General features: G+C 44.7%; 1 protein-coding gene across 1 annotated transcript in view; it reads right to left on the minus strand.

Moving 5' to 3' along the window:
• GRM5 (glutamate receptor, metabotropic 5) overlaps positions 1 to 20892 on the minus strand; it is a 629334-nt gene that overhangs the window by 53431 nt on the left and 555011 nt on the right. The window lies entirely within an intron of this gene.

Below are 20892 nucleotides of genomic sequence, written 5' to 3' on the forward strand. Positions count from 1 at the left end.
ACAGTCTTCACGTTTGTAATTGCTGCTGGTGAAGGCCATGGACTGCTTGGATTAGAATTCAAGGTTCAGATCCTTTCCAGATATCTGTCCCTGGGCGGTGGGCTTTCCGGCTCTGTCTCTCAGTTCACTCAATGATAAAATGAGGCTGCTCACGTTGCCTCCTTCACGGGGCTGTCTCAAGGAGTCAATGAATGTTTGTGAGGAACTGATCATAGTGCCTACGATGTGCTAAGTGTTCATAAAAGTAGGCTGTCGTCACCAGCGTCATCACGGTGATTAGCCTTTTTCACATCCTACGCGGCACCTTCCCTTCCCTAGGTTCAGCCTGTTTAAACCTTGAGCTGGAGTGCCTGTGGGCTTGATTTCACGTCCGGCAGCAGTGACTGCCTGACCCCGCCCTCAGCGTGCTTTCTCACCCCCTCCACCCCAGACCCATCTCACTTGCACTGAGCCCCAGATATGAAGTGCTGCATACAGAATCTGACTCATTAATTTTCACTCAGGTTGAAGGCTACGACTTGTCTCTTCACTATTCTTTGTCCCTCTCCAGAAACAGTGGGACTAAGCGTGTGACACAGCAGACTGGCTTCTCAGGCTTTAGAGAAAGCCTTACATTTTGGGGTGTCTTAGGGCTGAAGTTCTTCACTGCAGCAACTGAGTTCAAACCCTTAGGTAGCCGCTCACCCTGGTGGGCAAGTGTCTTTATCTCTCTAAGCCTCATCAGCATAGTGGGCATACTGACCCTCCTGAACAGGGTTGCTGTAAGAAACACACTGGATGAAATAAATCGCACTTATGGGCATTTGGGGCATCCTCAGTAAATGGAAGCTATTGATGGTAGTCAGTTTGATTCCTGAAGACTCAACACTGGTAGCATGACCTACTGGATTTGAAAGGCATTTCTGGTGGAAAAGTGAGCGGCAGGAGAATATTTAGGCAAGGCCTCTCTGTGATGTGTGAGAATAATAGGCATGTTATAAAAATCTGGCATTTGTGTGCTAGGAAATAATGTTGATTTTTTTCCCCCAGCTTTTATATGCTATATTACTTTGTGGGTACAGAAATATGATAGCCACGATGATGAGGAAATTAGCATGTTAGTATGAGGAATGTCCTTCAGTTGGTACAGCCAGGAGTCAGAACATCTGCTGTTAGCAGCGTTTCCATGAGAGTTAGCGTCTGGCTCCGTGCATCAGGCTCTTTGTACGAGCCCATGGTGGCGGTTCCTTTTCCCTGGTACACAAGGTGAGAACTCCTACAGCAGAAACACGCTGTCCCTTCTTAGATGCCCAGACTCCCTCCTGGCAGCCAGTGCAGGCGAGGGACCTGGTCCGCTGACTGCTGGGGGCTGGGGACGAAGGTTGCAGGGCGAGAAAGGAGACAAGGGGGGAGGCGTCTGTAAGCAGCTGACACCCAGAGTCTGGTCCTTCACCAGCATCTCTCAGGACAGTTAGAGATGCCCTGGAGTTTAGAAGCTGTCTGCTAGCTCACACTCTGTCTGGCACGGTTCTCCCTGGAGAAGCAGTCACAAAGCAGTGTCTGCACAGTGAATACAATTAAACAGAAGCCTCTGGAAATGTCCAAGGGGAAATTAGATAACCTGTGCCTTGATGCAGGGATCTGGAGTTTGAAGGTGAAAGAGACAGGCCAGACACCCGAAGTCCGTATCCGCTCAGCTCCCGTTTGGCACATTAGCATTCTGCCCAGGTGTCTGCAAGCTCTCCACTGAAGTCAGGGTGCTCAGTTTTTCTCAAGTATCATCAGATATTGCAAACATCCTTTAGATTAAAACAAATCCTGGAGTTAGACTCCAGTTGTGAGTGGAGGTTGGAATCGATTTTTCCTTAGATTTTCATTAGTGAACTATCGAAAGGGAAAAGCGCTTGCTAGTCTGCTTGCGGGCTGGAACACTGGGTTCTCCACGTGCTGCCCTGGCAGCCGCCAACTCTGTGCCCAGAGGAGCAGAGCCTGCTTCGCCCAGGCCCATCCTTCCAGTGAGGGGCTGCACACTTGGCTGTGCCCGGTGGTGGGAGAGTCCCTGCGAGACGTGTCTATGGTCACTCTGGACTCAGGTCTCCCCTCATTTCCCTCAGATGCCCCCGCAATGTCACCGTGTGTCTGTCTGGGTCAGAGCACACTGTCCATGGTGCCAGGCTCGCCCCAGTGAGTCAAGTGGGCCCTGCTCCTCTCAGCTGCTGACCAGGACTCCGCTGGGATCTGGAGTACCATGGACAGGACATAACCTTGGGAGAGGCTGAGATGGAAGGGTAGCACAGTGGGCCCTGTGGATACTTGGAGGAGCAAAGTCAGGGCTTAGTAGGGCTTGATTTCCATTTATTATTTCCTCTGTGATCACAATAACAATTTACCAGGTTTCTGCTAGAGATGATGAGAAACGTGGGGACTGAATAATTCAACCTAGGGATGAACAAGAAAATGGTCTTCTCTCAGTGATCTCTAGTTGTGTGTGTGTGTGTGTGTGTGTCTCACACTGAACCAGAATAAAACCTTGGAGAATGTCATGAACTGCACAGGAGTTCTGTGTAAAGATGAAAATCTCCTCTCTGGTTGAATCAGGGTATCTTTTTGGGGGTGTTTGTGCCCCTGATCTTACAGAAGGTGTGTGTTTTCTCTTCCTTCTATAATGAATGACCACAAACTTAATGACTTAAATTTATTATCTTACAGTTCTATAGATCAGGAGTCCAAGGCTTCCATTAAGTTAAAATCATGGTGTTAAGAGAACCTCATTCCTTCTGAGCCTCTAGAGGATGATCCATTTCCTTGCCTTTCCAGCTTCTAGAGGCTGCCTTGCCCTCTAGGCCCTTCCTCCATCCTCTAAGTCAGCATCTTCAGTTCTCTCCGACTCTGATATCCCTGCCTTCCTCTTGTAAGCCTGTGTACTCAGTCATGTCCGACCCTTTACGACTCTGTGGACTGTAGCCCGCCAGGCTCCTCTGACCATGGGATTCTCTGGGCAAGAATACTGGAGTGGGTTGCCATGCCCTCCTCCAGGGGAATCTTCCTGACCCAGGGAATGAAGCAGCATCTCTTGTGCCTCCTGCATTGGTAGGGAGGTGCTTTACCACCAGTTCCAATAAGGACCCTTGTGATTACACTGGGCCCACTTGGATAATCCAGGATAATCTCGTCTCAAGATCTTGAACATAGGCACATCCTCAAAGTCTGTTTGCCATGGGAGATAGCATACTGACAGGTTCCAGGGAACGAGGCGTTACCGTGTTTGGGAATCATTATTCTGCCCGTCACAGCGGGCATCCACACTGATACTGTAGCACTCCGTGTCTCCCTTGGGCTACCCATGCCAGCTGAGCCAGAAGAAAGTGTCTTCGCTTGTCGGCTTTTACTCCTGTTGCTCTGGCAGTGTTATGTGGTGACTACACCCTGGGATTCTGGCCAGTGTGTGCCCCAATGCCTGTTCACACTGCCACTAGCTAACCACAGCCCCCGGCTGGCACTGAGGCACTCGCGTATCTAGACCTGTGTGCAGAGGAGCGGCTCCTGATGTTGGACACTGGCACTGGGGGGCACGTGGGGAGGCCCCACCGTCAGAAGCAGGCAGACAGAGGAGGAGCATGTTAGGGTCATTTCTGAGACTGCTGTGGCCTTTACTACGTATGTGGAGAGCAGAGCATATGCTGAAGACTCCAGCCAGTAGCCAGCCTCTTAGAGTTTCATGAGTCCACAGAGCAAAAGTCCTAATGGGGGGCAGACAGGAAGGGGGGACAATTACCCACTTGTTATATCCTCTTCAGGACTTACCAGTGATGCTGTTGTGGAAAAAACATGGTGTTTAGATTCAGAGGACACTGGGTTTGAATACCATCCATTTCCCTTAACAGCTTTGCCGTCTTGGACAAAACAACCTCTTTGCACTTGAGTTCTCTCACTTTTAAAACAGAGAATAATAATATAATACTATCTACTTCATGTGGTCGCTGTGAGCTTAGCATATGGAAGTTGGTGGTTCTCAAAGCATGAGGCCTGTGTCGGCAGCATGTTAATGATATCGACCACTATTATCTCTCAATGGTGGTTGAGACTTGCTTAACAGACCTGGATCGTACCTTCCCTTATCTTCCCCAGAAGTTTCGTTGGGCTTACCATGCTTTGTTTTCAGTCATTGTCTGTTTTTTGGAAGAGGAAGGTCAGTGCCCCATCTGTTTGTTTCCCAACTCAGGGTCTCTTTCTCTCCAGTTTAAACAGCCATGTGAATAACAGATCGGAGAAAACAGAGTGATTAGTTTGCATTTTGGGCTCCGCCATTTTAACTCAGCAGAGAGAGCTCTCTGGCAGCTCCCACCACCTGGTGTATCCATTGTGTGCCCCAGAGTCAGCCGGGCGGCTCCCTTGTGCCCATCAGGGAGGTGGTAACTCTTTCCTTCCGCTGCTTTTTCTTTTTTGGTTAAACATAAGTGAATAATGTGAGCATGCACTTGCCTCACCAAACAGAGCTTCATATTATGTTATGTATAAAATTCACCACAGGGGTTCGTCATCTCGTTTCTGTACATTAGGTGAAGTGGAGCTGCATGTTCTAGGCCAAGTTAAAAGTCAATTTTGTTTTTTTCATGAAGTATAAATGCATTACCAAAACCACAAGGAGAATGACAAAAACGGCTAATTCCTACAAGTCACCTTGAAACTCTGAGGAAGACCTGACTTCTAAAAAAATAGTTTAATGGAAATTTCTTAATGCACCACTTCACAATATGATGGAAATGTGGGGGAGCAGGAGCCCCCAGGATATAGCAGTGATTGACCAATAACTTGGGCCCAATTTGGGCCCCCTAGGTGGTGCTAGTGGTAAAGAACTGGCCTGCCAGTGCAGAGGACCTAAGAGGCTTGGGTTCAATCTGCAGGTTGGGATGATTCCCTGGAGAAGGAAATGGCAACCCACTTCAGTATTCTCGCCTGGAGAATCCCACAGACAGAAGAGCCTGGTGGGCTACAGTCCACGGGGTCGCAAAGAGTTGGACACGACTGAAGCGACGGAACACACACATCCAGGCCAGATTTACATGGTCAAACATTTCTAGTTCAGTAACTTTCCCAAAGAGTGACGTTATGGAGCCTCCTCATATTATGTTCCCAGAGCTGTGTATGGGGTCGACAGGAGCTGAGAGGGCCCCATGATGAGGGGTCTCATCTCATGAACCTGGACGCGCTCCATGTCATGCTCTCAGTGACCCTGTGAGCTTAATGCAGAGAGTGGTGTGTGTTACTGTCCTCACCAGCCAGAGGCTCCAGCTAAGATCCCAGCTCAGACATGGCAGAGCCGCCAGGACTGGAATCAATGTCCTTGCTGACCAGGCTCACTTCCCCACACCACACTGCTTCTGCCAAGTTGGAAGGTAAGTGGCACCAAAGGCTACCCTGTTGCATGACGTCACCTCAACTGATCTGTCTCTGTATCAAAAAAAGTCACCTTTGGGGTCATTTCCCTGGGTGTAAAATCAGAATCAAAATATGGATATTTTATGTGACAGAAATATGTTCACAGTGCCCTTATTTATGAACAACGATAATGTGGGATACACGGTTGAGAAAATGAATGTTTAATTTATATTAGAATGAAAGAAAATGAAAATCTATGGACTTGGGTTTGAATCCAAAACTTACTACTTATTATTCTTGCCTGGAGAATCCCAGGGACAGGGGAGCCTGGTGGGCTGCTGTCTATGGGGTCACACAGAGTCGGACATGACTGACGCGACTTAGCAGCAGCAGCAGCAGCATCTGTACACATCTCAGTTTACCATGTTTTCTTACCCATGGATTGGGGTAATGCTTTCTATTATATAATACTGTGTGAAGACCCAATGAGACAATGTATGTCAAAGTGCCTGGCACAGTGTCTGTAGCAAAGTAGTTGCACAATAAGTGTTTGCTACATAAAGGATGAAGCAGGAAATCAGTCCTGAATATTCATTGGAAGGACTGATGCTGAAGCTGAAACTCCAATACTTTGGCCACCTGATGTGAAGAGCTGATTCATTGGAAAAGACCCCAATGCTAGGAAAGACTGAAGGCGGGGGAGAAGGGGACGACAGAGGATGAGATGCTTGGATGGCATCACTGACTCAATGGACATGAGTTTGAGTAAGCTCTGGGAGTTGGTGATGGATGGGAAAGCCTGGTGTGCTGCAGTCCTTGGAGTCACAAAGAGTCAGCCACAGCTGAGTGACTGAACTGAACTGAGATCACTAGTAATCAGTATTTAGAAGCGTAAATGAATCTGTCTGTTGTCTAGCAGGGAGACAGGGTGGGGAGTGTCAAGTTGATGTTGGAAGGTGGCTGCGAGGAAAGTAGATATCTAAGGTGGGTGTTAGGTACTTCCCTGGTGGTCCAGTGGTTAAGAATCCACCTACCAGCGCAGGGAACACGGGTTCGATCCTCGGTCCGGAAAGATCCCACATACTGTGGGGTAACTAAGCCTGGCACCCCAACTACTGAGCCCGCACCCTAGAGCCTATGGTCCACAAGAAGAGAACCCACCAGAGTGAGAAGACTGTGCACTGCAGCTACAGCATGCCCCCACTTGCAGCAACTAGAGAAAGGCCACGCACGGCAACAAAGACCCAGAGCAACCAAAAATGAAACAGGTCAATAAATACAACTATAAAAGGAAATGAAGTGGGTGTTAAACAAAGAGGTTGTTGGAAGGAAATCAAGAGAGCAGGGAGGTGGTTGGCAGAGAGTTCCTCCGCCTACACCTCTCCAGCCCACTTCCTATAAACCGTTGGCCCACGTTTCACACCCTCCGAGTCCCTGCATGCACTGCTCGGCTCAAACCTCTGGGATCTCATTCATATTCTTGCCCAGAACAGTGTGTCCCTTGGTTTTCACCTGACTTGTCTCATCTTCCATCCATCGGGATTCAACCCAGGTATCACCCTTCTAGGAAGCCTTCCCGAGACCCTCAGGTTGGGCAAAGTGCCCTTAGTAACCTCTGCTTCTGGGTGCATTCTTTCCTTTATTACTTCATGAGAGTGAAAGTGAAGTCGTGTTCGATTCTTTGCGACCCCATGGACTGTAGCCCACCAGGCTCCTCTGTCCATGGATTTTCCAGGCAGGAATACTGGAGTGGGTAGCCATTTCCTTCTCCAGGGAATCTTTCCAACCCAGAGATTGAACCCCGGTCTCCCGAATTGCAGACAGATGCTTTACCTGAGTCACCAGGGAGGCCCCTTATTCATATACTATAAAAATTAATTATTTGTGTATGGGTTGGTCTTCCTCACTACTCTGTGAGCTGCTCCTAAGGTCAGAGTTTGTGTCTTATTTATCTTTATACTCCTAGCTAGAACTCAGCAATGTGCCTGGTATTAAGAGATTACTTTAAAAACACTGGTTGGAATTAAACTGAACTGGACCAAGGTGGGAAACATCAGGATTCCTTGCCTGTTTCATGAGCTCTTATATGAGATTGTGTGCATGCGTGCTCAGTCGCGGCTGACTCTTCACAACCCCAGGGCCTGTAGCCCTCCAAGCTCCTCTGTCCATGGGATTTCCCAGGCAAGAATTCTGAGTGGGTTGCTATCCCCTTCTCCAGGGGATCTTTCTAAACCAGGGATTGAACCCACATCTCCTGTGTCTCCTGAATTGGCAGGTGGATCTTTATACTGAGTCACCTGGGAAGCCCTTATATGAGATTAGACAGAGCAAAAGGAGGAGGGTGGGGGGAGAAAGGAGGAGAGGAAGGAGAACTATTATTATACATGAAAGTAGTATAAATCCTCATTATTCCTTGTTATAATAAAATGATATTATTAATAAGCATAATAAGTAGTAAAAATGGGTCAGCCAGATTTTTTTCCCTCACAAGCAGAATCTATACAGAAATTTTAACATCACCACTCATCGAGAAGATTTCAGGCAACCCTTAAAGTTCAGATTTTATCTCACAGGCCTCTGTGTACATTATTCATATGTAGCATAAAAGTAAATCATGTCAGGCTCAGCTGAAGGTATGACCACACCCAGAAAATACAGTACAGAAAAGAACGAGGGAGCAGTGCTCAGGGAGACTCCTTGGAGGAGAGTCCTTTTCCACGGCCATGTGGTCCTGTTTTTCCTAAGTTCAGGCCACAGTGTATAAGAGCTGGAATGGGGAATATCCATTTAGTAGTTAACACGCATGGGCTCTGAAACTAGCCTCCCTCTCTCCTACTTAGTCTGTATGGATGCGAGCAGATAAATTCACCTCTGCTTGCCTCAGTTTCCTCATCTGTACAATAAAGGTTAGAAGAGTTAATACTTGTAAGGGGTTCAGAGCAGTACCTGGCCCATAGCAAGTGCTCAATAAATGCAATTATCCACTATCTTTAGTCCTTCTCTTTTCATTGTCAAATGCCAGTGTAGCTCAGACATCATTTTTTGTTATCTGTCCATCCATCCAGCCATTCATCCATTCATTTAGCAAGTATGTTTGCACACTGACTATGTGTCTGGTACTGTGCTGGGTGTCAACTACACAGAAAAAGAGTAAGACATGGATCCTGTGCTGAGTAAATCCGTGGCATTGTGTGTATGTGTGTACATGTACACACATGCTTGTGGGTAAGAGGTCACAGTTAAGCAGGTCATAACAACAAAGATGATAAATTCTGTGTAGGGAGAAGCTCATGTGGACTGTGAAGAGAGAGACCTAATGCCCCTGTAATGTCCCAGATGGTCAGGACAGAATTTCCAGTAGAAATGATGTTAAAAATGGGTCTGAGTTGGCCAAGTGAGAGTTGAAGGTGAGTGGGCCAGGTATATTCAATACCAATGGAGCCACCTTGATAGAGGCCTGAAAGCTGGAAACTTGTGAGCAGGTTGGTATGGAAAATCAAGCAGGGAGGGACGAGATGCAAGGATGGCCAGGGAAGGGGTTGTCGTATTATCAGGGGCCTTCCCTTCCAGGAAGAGAGAGCTCTTCTCTGTCCTATCTTAGCCAATAAAGAAGTCCTGAGGACATCTAAGTAGACATTGAAATTTATCAAATGATAAATAATTTTTATCATTTGAATTGGTTCCTTTGAAAAGTTTTGCTAATCCTTAATATGTACAATTTACTGCTTCTACATTTGGGCCCCTCTAGTCCCCTGTAGATTCTTAATAAGTATCCTGTATCCCTTTACTAAACTTCAGTCTACTCAGTTCAGTCGCTCAGTCATGTCTGACTCTTTGCAACCCCACGGACTGCAGCACGCCAGGCCTCCCTGTCCATCACCAACTACCAGAGTTTGCTCAAACTCATGTCCATTGAGTTGGTGATTCCATCTAACCATCTCATCCTCTGTTGTCCCCTTCTCTGAGCCTTCAATATTCCCCTGCATCAGGGTCTTTTCCAATGAGTCAGCTCTTCGCATGAGGTGGCCAAAATTTTACAGTTTCAGCTTCAGCATCACTTCTTCTAATGAATATTCAGGAAATATTGATTTCCTTTAGGATTTGACTGGTTTGATCTCCTTGAAGTCAAAGGGATTTCCAGAAGTCTTGTCCAGCACTGCAGTTCGAAAGCATCAATTCTTCAGTGCTCAGCTTTCTTTATAGTGCAACTCTCACATCCATACTTGAATACTGGAAAAACCATAGTTTTGACTAGACAGATCTTTGTCGGCAAAGTGATATATGCTTTTTAATATGCTGTCTAGGTTTGTCATAGCTTTTCTTTTAATTTCATGACTGCATTCATCATCCACAGTGATTTTGAAGCCAAAGAAAATAAAATCTGCCATTGTTGCCCTTTTTTCCCCTTCTGTTTTCATGAAGTGATGGGACAGGATGTCATGGTCTTAGTTTTTTGAATGTTGAATTTTAAGCCAGCTTTTTCACTCTCCTCACCCTCAACAAGAATCTCTTTTGTTCCTCTTTGCTTTCTGCCATTAGGGTAGTATCATCTGTATTTCTGAGGTTATTGATATTTCTCCCGGCAATCTTGATTCCAGCTTGGGATTCATCTAGCCTGGCATTTCACATGATGTACCTGCATAGAAGTTAAATAGGCAGGGTGACAATATACAGCCTTGAAGTCCTCCTTTCCCAATTTTAAACCTGTCCATTGTTCCATGTCTGGTTCTAACTGTTGTTTCTTGACCTGCATACACGTTTCTCAGGAGGTAGATAAGGTGGCCTGGTATTCCCATCTCTTGAAGAATTTTCCACAGTTTGTTGTGATCCACACAGTCAAAGGCTTTAATACAGTCAATGAAGCAGAAGTAGATATTATTCTGGAATTCCCTTGCTTTTTATATGATCCAGCAGATGTTGGCAATTTGATCTCTTGTTTCTCTGCCTTAATTGAAGCCTAGCTTGAAGGATTTTGAGCATTACCTTGCTAGCGTGTGAAATGAGTGCAATTGTGCAGTAGTCTTAACATTCTTTGGCATTGCCCTTCTTTGGAATTGGAATGAAAACTGACCTTTTCCAGTCCTGTGGCCACTGCTGAGTTTTTCATATTTGCTGGCATATTGAGTGCAACACTTTAACAGCATCGTTTTAAGGATTTAAAATAGTTCAGCTGGAATTCCATCACTTCCACTAGCTTTGTTTTTAGTAATGCTTCCTAAGGCTCACTTGGCTTCACACTTCAGGATGTTGATTCTAGGTGAGTGACCACACCATTGTGGTTATCCATGTCATTAACACCTTTTTTAAAAAACAAACAAACAAACAGTTTTTCTGTTTATTCTTTCCACCTCTTCTTAATCTCTTCTGCTTCTGTTAGGTTCTTGCTCTTTCTGTCCTTTATTGTCCCCATCTTTGCATGAAATATTTCCTTGGCATCTCCAATTTTCTTGAAGAAATCTCTGATCTTTCCCATTTTATTGTTTTCCTCTTATTTATTTGCATTGTTCCCTTAAGAAGGCTTTCTTAACTCTCCTTGCTATTCTTTGGAACTCTGCATTCAGTTGAATATATCTTTCCTTTTCTTCCTTGCCTTTTGTGTCTCTTTTTTTCTCAGCTATTTGTAAGGTCTCCTCTGACAACCATTTTGCCTTCTTGCATTTCTTTTTCTTTTAAATGATTCTGGCCACTGCCTTCTGTACAATGTTATAGATCTCCATCCTTAGTTCTTCAGGCACTTTGTCTATCAGATCTAATCCCTTGAAACTCTTTGTTACTTCCACTGTATAATCATAGCAGATTTGATTTATATCATAGATGAATGCCTTTCCCTATTTTATTCAATAATGCCTTTCCCTATTTTATTCAATTTAAGTCTGAATTTTGCAGTAAAGAGTTCATGATCTGAGCAACAGTCAACTCCAGGTCTTATTTTTGCTGACTCCATAGAGCTTCTGAATCTTCGGCTGCAGAGAATATAATCAGTCTGATTTCGGTGTTGTCTGTCTCATGATGTCCATGTGTAGAGTCTTGTGCTGTTGGAAGAGGGTGTTTGCTAGGACCAGTGCGTTCTCTTGGCAAAATTCTGTTAGTCTTTGCCTGCTTCATTTTGTACTCCAAGGCAAAACTTGCCTGCTACTCCACATATGTCTTGACTTCCTACTTTCGCATTCCAGTCCCCTAAGATGGAAAAGACATCTCTTTTTGTGTTAGTTCTAGAAGGTCTTTTAGGTCTTCATAGAACTGTTCAATTTCAGCTTCTTTAGCATTAGTGGTTGGGGCATAGACTTGGATTACTGTGATATTGAATAATTTGCCTTGGAAATGCACCAATTTCATCTGTCATTTTTGAGATCACTCCCAATTACTGCATTTCAGGCTCTTCTGTTGACAATGAGAGCTACACCATTTCTTCTAAGGGATTCTTGCCCACAGTAGTAGATATAATAGTCACCTGAATTACATTCGCCCAGGGCTCTCAGGTGACGCTAGTGGTAAAGAATCTCCCTGCCAATGCAGGAGACATAAGAGATGTGGGTTTGACCCCTGAGTTGGGAAGATCCCCGGGAGGAGGAAAAAGCAACTCACTCTAGTATCTTTGCCTGGGAAATACCATGAACAGAGAAGCCTGGTGGTCTACAGTCCATGGGGTCACAAAGAGTCCACCTCAGCAACTTAGCACACACACATGTACCTCTTAAAAATATATACATGTATGTACCTTTTCAGATTCTTTTCTGTTGTCAGTTATTACAAAACATTGAGTAGAGTTTCCTGTGCTATACAGTAGCTACTTGTTGGTTATCTGTTTTATATAGTGTGTATATGTTAATCCAGATACTTTTAATATCTCATTAGCTAGGTTGTGAAACTATTGTGTACATACACAAAATAACCCTCAGATCCCCAGGACCTAGCACAGTGCCTGGCAATCCTCAGTTCTCAGTAATTGCTTGTGAATAAATAATAAATGAAGAAGGCGTGAGGAATGCATGCTAAATGTTCTGAGTCCAGATGAGGGAAAGTCTAAGAGGTAGTTTAGTCTCATAGAGTTTCACTGAGGAACCTGGGCCTTGGAAGATAAAAAAGATCTGGAGAGAGAGAAGGAAGAGGCAGACAATTCTAGAGAGGGACAATTAGCATGCAAATCACTTCATCAAGACGAATCACCACTTAATGAAATCGAAGCAATTGGAAATCTTCAAAGCTCTAATAGTTGGATATATTGGAATTCACACAAGAGAGCCAATTTTCCGGGCAGATTGTAATTCGGGCGATGAACGTGAAAGGGCTTAGCCAGTTGCTTTAGAAAATAGCCTAAAGTGTGCCTTCACAACAGTGTTAATTAGACCAAAGTTAATTAGTTAATTAAAACAAAAGTGGCAAATGATAGTTTCTAAAATTAAGGTGGAGACAATGCTAATGTCTCTGCCACCTGACCAGAATCCCCGGGGAGGGTTTTACCTTCTGAGAAAATTTATCATTTAGGGCTCTAGGCCTCTGCCATTCGTTTAGCCACAAAAGGCCCACTGCTGCTCACAACCTCAGCCCTGTGACCCTGGCATTTCTGACTGTTGAAGGGCTAGAACTTTAGACTCATCCAATTCAATGCTTTATTTAGGTCAGAACTGGCTTTGTGTTCATTTGTCAATTTGCAGCTGAAGTGAAGGCCCTAAACAGAAGCATGGCATTATCTTCCTGACAGTGATTTGACGCTCACCATGTTGTGCTAGAAAATTAGGGTCTAGAACCAAAATGTTAATCACAGGGACCTCTATACATTGATGGCACAAATAATACATTTCTATATATATAAAAAAAAAATCTGTAGTGACTCACTCTCTTTTAAATAAAAATCTCCCCTTGCTATTTCAGTGAACTGAATGACTGACTCCAGGCACTTTTGTTTTTTGTGCTCTAGGATGAGCCTATTTAACTTCTCAGGAAACTTTTCGATCTGTTAGAATTAGGCTCTGTGCTTCCCTTTGGTGTTCAGAGAACAAAAGGGATTCTCTCCATGACTGGAGGTGGAATTGGCTCTTTCTAGCCTCCTTCTCATTGAAGATAGGAACTATTCTTCAGGCCCCCTGAACTGTGTCTTCTTTTTTGGCTATGGTGATGGTTTCCAAAGAGAATCCTGCTTGTAATATCAACTCTCCCGAACATTAGGAGAGTTACTTGAAAAAGTAGTGTTATGCTCAGCGAGCTTGGGAAGAGTTGGAAAAGATTGGTGTACACACTGCAAGGCTTCTCGGTGTTTATCTCCAGTAATAGAGTTTTTTCAAGCTTGTTTGACCAAATAAATTTTTTTTTCAAGGAACGGTTTGTGACACTAGCTTACCAAAGAATATATTCTGGGAAATGCTCTGCTTCAAAGCCGAAAAGCAGCCAAAAAGCTGCTCCATAACTTACTAGTCATGAGACTAGGGCAAGTGTTCTACCTACTCTGGACCTCAAACCCTTCATTTGAAAAATGGGAATAATTATTGCTTCTACTTTAAACATTTTGTGTTGTTGTTGCTCAATCACTCAGTTGTGTCCAACTCTTCGTGACCCCACAGATTGCAGCACACCAGGCTTCCCCATCCTTCACTGTCTCCTGGAGTTTGCTCAGACTCATGTCCACTGAGTCAATGATGCCATCCAAACATCTCATCCTCTTTTGCCCCCTTCTCCTCAAGCCTTCAAATCTTTCCCAGCATCAAGGTCTTTTCCAGTGAGTCAGCTCTTTGCATCAATCAGGTGGCCAAAGTATTCTGTGGCTGCTAGACAATTCTATTAGTATTACTCTGTGTGTGTGTGTGTGTGTTTGTGTGTGTATGCATGCTCAGTCACGTCTGACTTTTGTGACCCCATGGATGTAGCCCACCAGGCTCCTCTGTCAATGGGATTTCCCAGGCAAAAATACTGGAGTGGGTTGCCATTTTCTCCTGCAAGGGCATCTTCCTGACCCAGGGATTGAACCCGCATCTCCTGCATTGGCAGGTGGATTCTTTATTACTGAGCCACCTGGGAAGCCCATGAGTATTACTACTACTGCTAAACTGCTAAGTGCTGCCACTGTCCATGGCAGACACTACTCTTTGAGTATCTCACAAGCACCTGACACCTCCTCCCTCCCTTTCAGTTTCCATAATAGAAGATGTGAAAACTAAACGAAATGCATGCTTTCTTATACTCTCTTGCAGCTAGGGGTATCTATTATATGAGACAGTCTGGGCCAATAAGACTGAAAGGCAATTCTTAGGGGACTCTTAGAAGAATACTGCTTTCCCTCATAAGGGGATGCCATGCATGGAGCTCTCGCACATAAGACACCTGAGGAAGTTGCCTCTGGCATAGGTGAGCACTGGAGGAATGCCAGGAACAGTCTATCAGCATACTTTTTGTAACACGTGAAAGTGAAAAGCAAACAAGTCATATAAGTCTCTGAAAAGCAAGTTTACTTGCAGCTGAACACTCTTCTAAAAGATTTATCTACCATCTATTGAGTGGTTTCCTTGTGTTCCTAGGAAGCATTTAATACATATGAATTCGGCCACTCCTCACAACACTGTAATACCATTTCACAGGTGAGGAAGCAGACCTTGTTCAAATTCACACAAAGGATGGACTAACCTTTGGAAATGTAGTCACTATAACCTCAGAAGTTATTAATATTTCTCATTTTAAATTAGGCAGTTAGTGTCCTCTTTTAAAACGGAGCCCTCACCGTCTGCCATGAAATGTGGAAGAGACATGTATAAGCCTTTTCAGAGAGAGGGCCCACACCCAGTGCAGATTTACAGCAACCAGTCCGGGTTTACGGCAGTCAGTTCAGGTTTACGGCAGCCAGTGCGGGTTTACGGCACCCAGGATGGGTTTATGGCACACAGTGCGGGTTTACAGCGGCCTGCCTCTCCATACACCATATAGAGGGGAGCAGGGCCAGGCAGGCATGGCAGCTTCACCCCAGAGACTGATATCCACAGACTTAGGTTACACCGTTAAGTTCATCCTAGATCCCAGTAGTGGGCCTATTGGCATATTACAGGATGCAAACTGGAGAAGCGCAACTAATGAAGGTGCTGCTGCTGCTGCTGCTAAGTCGCTTCAGTCGTGTCCGACTCTGTGCGACCCCATAGACGGCAGCCCACCAGCCTCCCCGTCCCTGGGATTCTCCAGGCAAGAACACTGGAGTGGGTTGCCATTTCCTTCTCCAATGCATGAAAGTGAAAGTGAAGTCACTCGGTTGTGTCCAACTCTTAGCGACCCCATGGACTGCAGCCTACCAGGCTCCTCCATCCATGGGATTTTCCAGGCAAGAGTACTGGAGTGGGGTGCCATTGCCTTCTCCGCTAATGAAGGTAATTCAGACTAAAATGTGAAAATATTTGGAGCACCCAAGTCCACTTGCTTGCCTTTAAATAAGCCCCAGAGTGACAGGTAAGGTGATATACACTGGCCTCTAGAAAGCTATAAAAGGAGACAGAAATCCATACACGAGCAGTTATGTCTACAGTGTTCTGAATGTCTTGATTTTGGACCACAGAGAAGGAATACTTAGTTCGAGGGCTCATGTTAGGTATAGAGGAATTTTTGTTGTTGTTTAGTTGCTAAGTCGTGTTCAACTCTTTGTGGCCCCATGGACTATAGCCCACCAGTCTCCTCTGTCCATGGCATTTCCCAGGCAAAATACTAGAGTGGGTAGCCATTCCCTTCTCCAGGGGATCTTCCCGACCCAGGGATGGAACCCATGTCCCTGCATTAGCAGGTGAATGCTTTACCACTGAGCCACCAGGGAAGCGCTATAAGAAGAATTTTAATTTGGATCTAATTTATTTCTTAGAATTATAGCTTCAAAACGGGGAGTTGCTGTGGAATATATGTGACGCAAGGGTATGCTAGCTTTCTCTGATCTTTCGTCTTCTTTATGTCAAAAGCAGGTTCCAGCCTGAATATCTTGGTTAATGGCAGAAAGAAGTTTCTATATAATCAGAGTGTAGCCTATCTCAGCTATAATCACATAGACCAGACCAGCAGTTGCCAACACTGCATACAGAAAAGCCAACACTAGCCAAAGTTCCCTCTGTAATTTCTTTGATATTCTAATACCCAGAGGTACTGACTGCAAAATCTAATCATGAATAACTACATGACCCCATAGGGGAAACAAGTTAAAATACTGCCCCAAATCTTGAGAACTCCTATTTTGTATGGACTATCAGGTGGCGCTATGGTAAAGAACCAGTGTAGGCAAGAAAGAGATGTGGGTTTGATCCCCTAGAGGAGGGCATGGCAACCCACTCCCGTATTCTTGCGTGCAAAATCCCATGGACAGAGGAGCCTGGCGGGCTACGATCCATTGGGTTGCAAGAGTCAGGTATGACTGAAGCAATTTAGCATGCGCACATGCCTTAGCATTATCAGTGAATTTTGTTGCTTATGTTGCTATTAGAAATGAGGTAGTTGAAAACAGTAATTTAATATTACTAGAGGAATCCTGCTGCTGCTACTTCTGCTAAGTCGCTTCAGTCATGTCCGACTCTTAGTAACCCCATGGACTGTAGCCCACTAGGCTCTTCCATCCATGGGATTTTCCAGGCAAGAGTACTGGAGTGGGATGCCATTGCCTTCTCCGTTAGAATTATAGCAAAACATGAGATCTGTGGATGGGATTAATGATCCCAGTCTTGAGCAGAAACTGATGACCCCAGGAGTGAGCACAGAGGGTATCTGTAATACAGATCACTGCAGACTTGGTCTTATGAAAGAACCACTAGGGGGCAGTAGTGTGAACACTTGAAGACAAGCAAAAAGTAGCTACCACATTACTACCTTCTCCAGTCCATTCATTCAACAGACATACCAACGATGATTGCTGAGTGTCATCTATGTGTAAAGCACCCTTCTCAGTACTTCTAGGCACTGGAGGCACAGTGATGAACAAGGTAGACAAGGCCTCCACTCCTAAGCTTACCCTGCAAAGGCTTTGCTCTTTAGTCGGGCATACAGCTGGACAAGGTGAAAACAGATACTCCATCAGGCCCATGCTATATAATCAATATATCTATAGGTTTGTCCTGCCTTTTATGATGCTCTCTTTGTTAAGATCGTCCTTATTGCATACCCGACATAGACACTTTCAGGTGTGGAAAAAGATGGACAGTTGTTAAGTTAGTACACACCATCAAAGTAATGCTGAAAATTCTCCCAGCCAGGCTTCAACAGTACATGAACCAAGAACTTCCAGATGTTCAAGCTGGATTTAGAAAATGCAGAGGAACCAGAGATCAAATTGCCAACATCTGCTGGATCATAGAAAAAGCAAGAGAATTCCAGAAAAACATCTGCTTTATTGATTATGCTAAAGCCTTTGACTGTGTAGATCACAACAAACTGTGGAAAATTCTTCAAGAGATGGAAAAACCAGACCACCTTACCTGCCTCCTGAGAAATCTGTATGCATGTCAAGAAGCAACAGTTAGAACTGGACATGGAACAACAGACTGCTTCCAAATCAGGAAAGGAGTACGTAAAGGCTGTATATTGTCACCCTGCTTATTTAACTTATATGCAAAATACATCATGTGAAATGCTGGGATTTCTCTGGAAATAAAGATTGGAATAAAGCTGGAATAAAGATTGCTGGGAGAAATATCAATAACCTTAGATACGCAGATGGCACCACCCTTATGGCAGAAAGCGAAGAAGAACTCAAGAGCCTCTGGATAAAAGTGAAAGAGGAGAGTGAAAAGCTGGCTTAAAACTCAACATTCAAAAAACTAAGATCATGGCATCCGGTCCCATCACTTCATGGCAAATAGATGGTGAAATAATGGAATCAGTGAGGGACTTTATATTTTGGGGCTCCAAAATCACTGCAGATGGTGACTGCATCCATGAAATTAAAAAATGCTTGCTCCTTGGAAGAAAAGCTATAACCAACCTAGACAGCATATTAAAAAGCAGAGACATTACTTTGCCAACAAAGGTCCGCCTAGTCAAAGCTATGGTTTTTCCAGTAGTCATGTATGGATGTGAGAGTTGGGCCATAAAGAAAGCTGAGCACCGAAGAATCAATGCTTTTGAACTGTGGTGTTGGAGAAGACTCTTGACAGGCCCTTGGACTGCAAGGAGATCCAACTAGTCCATCCTAAAAGAAATCAGTCCTGAATATTCATTGGAAGGCCTGATGCTGAAGCTGAAACTCCAATACTTTGGCCACCTGATGGGAAGAACTGACTCATTGGAAAAGACCCTGATACTGGAAAAGATTGAAGGTGGGAGGAGAAGGGGACGACAGAGGATGAGATGGTTGGATGACATCACCAACTTGATGGACATGAGTTTGAGTAAGCTCTGGGAGTTGGTGAGGGACAGGGAAGCCTGGCATGCTGCAGTCCATGGGATTGGAAAGAGTCAGACAAGACTGAGCGACCAAATTGAATAATAATAGCAAACACTTCAGTAGTACTTGCTGTTGTCGTTTAGTTACTATGTCATGTCCGACTCTTCGTGACCCCATGGACTGTAGCCCACCAGGCTCCTCTGTCCCTGGTACTTACTGTGTGGCAAGCACTTATGTATATTTACTCATTTAGTCTTATAACGACTATATGTAATATGTGTTTCATTCATCAGAGGAGGAAATCGAGATATAGAGAGGTCACATAACTTGCCTAGGGTTGGTCATACAGCTGGTGAGTGATGCTGCTGCTGTTCAATTCCATGCTGCCCAGCTCTGCACTCTGCTACCTCCACTAACATGTCTACTGTCTGCCTGGCCTTTGCACACACTATTTTTTTCACTCCTGACAATCCTGTGAGGTAGGTGATAGGATCTCAGTATGGCAGAGGAAGAAACTAAGGCTCAGAGAGAAGAAATGGCAGTGCTACTGTTCAAACTCAGGACAAGCTGGCTTCAAGGTCAGTGCTCTTCACCATTGCTGCATCCTCTCTCTAAGGAGCCTACCCCGGTGAGTTTTGGGGTACTTAGGTACAGACTCACAACTTTCCCTCCAGCAACCTGTTTCTTTTATCTATCAGGATGCCCTGGAAGATTATATTTGAAGAGAGAGTTTAAAGAAAAGCTGATAAAATGAAAGCTTGGAAAAATAAAATTTCTTAGACAAAATAAAAGGCTGATCATGCAGAGCTGCAGAAAAAGAATGTTTGAGAGTGGAGTCAGGAAGGTAGATGGAAAATATGCCTGAAGTTAGATATGTGGAAGGTCTTCTGTGTATAGACCATGGCATTTCCAGGATTTATTGAAGAAGTAGAAGAGGTTATTTTTACTAAGGCTTACAAGTTAGTTGAAGACCTTTCACAGTATACATGGAAAGAGATGAGAGGCATACAGGAATCAGAAGAGAATTGAAAGAGGCAAGGAGGCAAGGTAACAATGCAAATGAGTTAGGCCGTGTGGATAAACTCCAAGCATTTTGTGAAATCTGTTTTAGTCCTCAGCAGACACAGTACCTTTACCATCACCCATCACCCAGGCTTTGATGAATTAGGGCTGACTGGAAAGTAGGACTTTTCATGCTGGCTAAATGATGGGGTAAGAGAATTGTTCAAGGATTCGTGTTTAGCTTTTTATCTTCCGTTTGAAAAGTATTTCTCTCCCACTTGTCTATTCAGATTTTCGGAAAATTCTCAAATCTCTATAAGAGTTAGCGGATGATATTCTGACTGGTTCTTTTGAGATGTATTCTTAAATGTTATTCCCAGTAACAGTCTATGTAGCCTTTTTGACACCTCCAAAATGGTTCTCAAGCCACTAAAATGATCTCATTGCCTTTTGAAGCGCTTTAGTCCCTCATATGGGGGCAAGGGGGCGTCCTTGCGTGTTGGCTTCAGATTCTTTTCTGATAGCGGTTGGCCAAAAACTGTTACCTGGGACACTGACCTTGGTGGGTGGGGCGGGACAACAGGCAGCATGGGGAACTGGCTGCTTGTTAAGGCTGATTATAGGCAAAACCACTCTGTTGTTCTGCTCCTTTCAGCTCCTTAGACATGTCCCAGGGGTTCAAGTTGCCCCTTAAGAATGAAAAGACCAATCCTATATTCTTGCATCTCTGTGGCACAGGTAGTCAAGGGTTCGTCTGGGCTCAGGAAAGAGTCAGACTCGTGTGAGAGCAGATGGGTAAGGCTCTTGGTGCCCTGCTCTCTACACACTCTTTTCTGCTCTATTCTAGTGAGTCAGAATTTAGTCCACAGTGGATCTCTGTGCCCCTCACGACCCAGACACCCTGCCTTGCCTTAGTGACTTAGCTGTGCCCTCCCAGTCCTTCTGACCTCACTTCCCTTTGCCCTAAGTCTTTGCTTTTTTTCCCTTTATCTCAACTTTTAAGTTTCTAGGATTAGGCTAAGTCACTAGGTCCCATATCCACTTATAGGTACGTATCCAAGTCTTTCCACGAAAACCATTCAAGGCTGATGTCCAAAACCCTTAGCCAGCACCCAGCCTCCCCTAGTTTTAGTTCCTCAGCTATTTTCCATGTAAAAGCCCCGGGAAACAAAGGCCACTGCTTCGGCCACAGGGGCCAGCCACCG

The sequence above is a fragment of the Bison bison genome, unplaced genomic scaffold, assembly GCF_000754665.1.
Source record: "Bison bison bison isolate TAMUID 2011002044 unplaced genomic scaffold, Bison_UMD1.0 scf7180017864245, whole genome shotgun sequence".
Classification (NCBI taxonomy): Eukaryota; Metazoa; Chordata; class Mammalia; order Artiodactyla; family Bovidae; genus Bison; species Bison bison.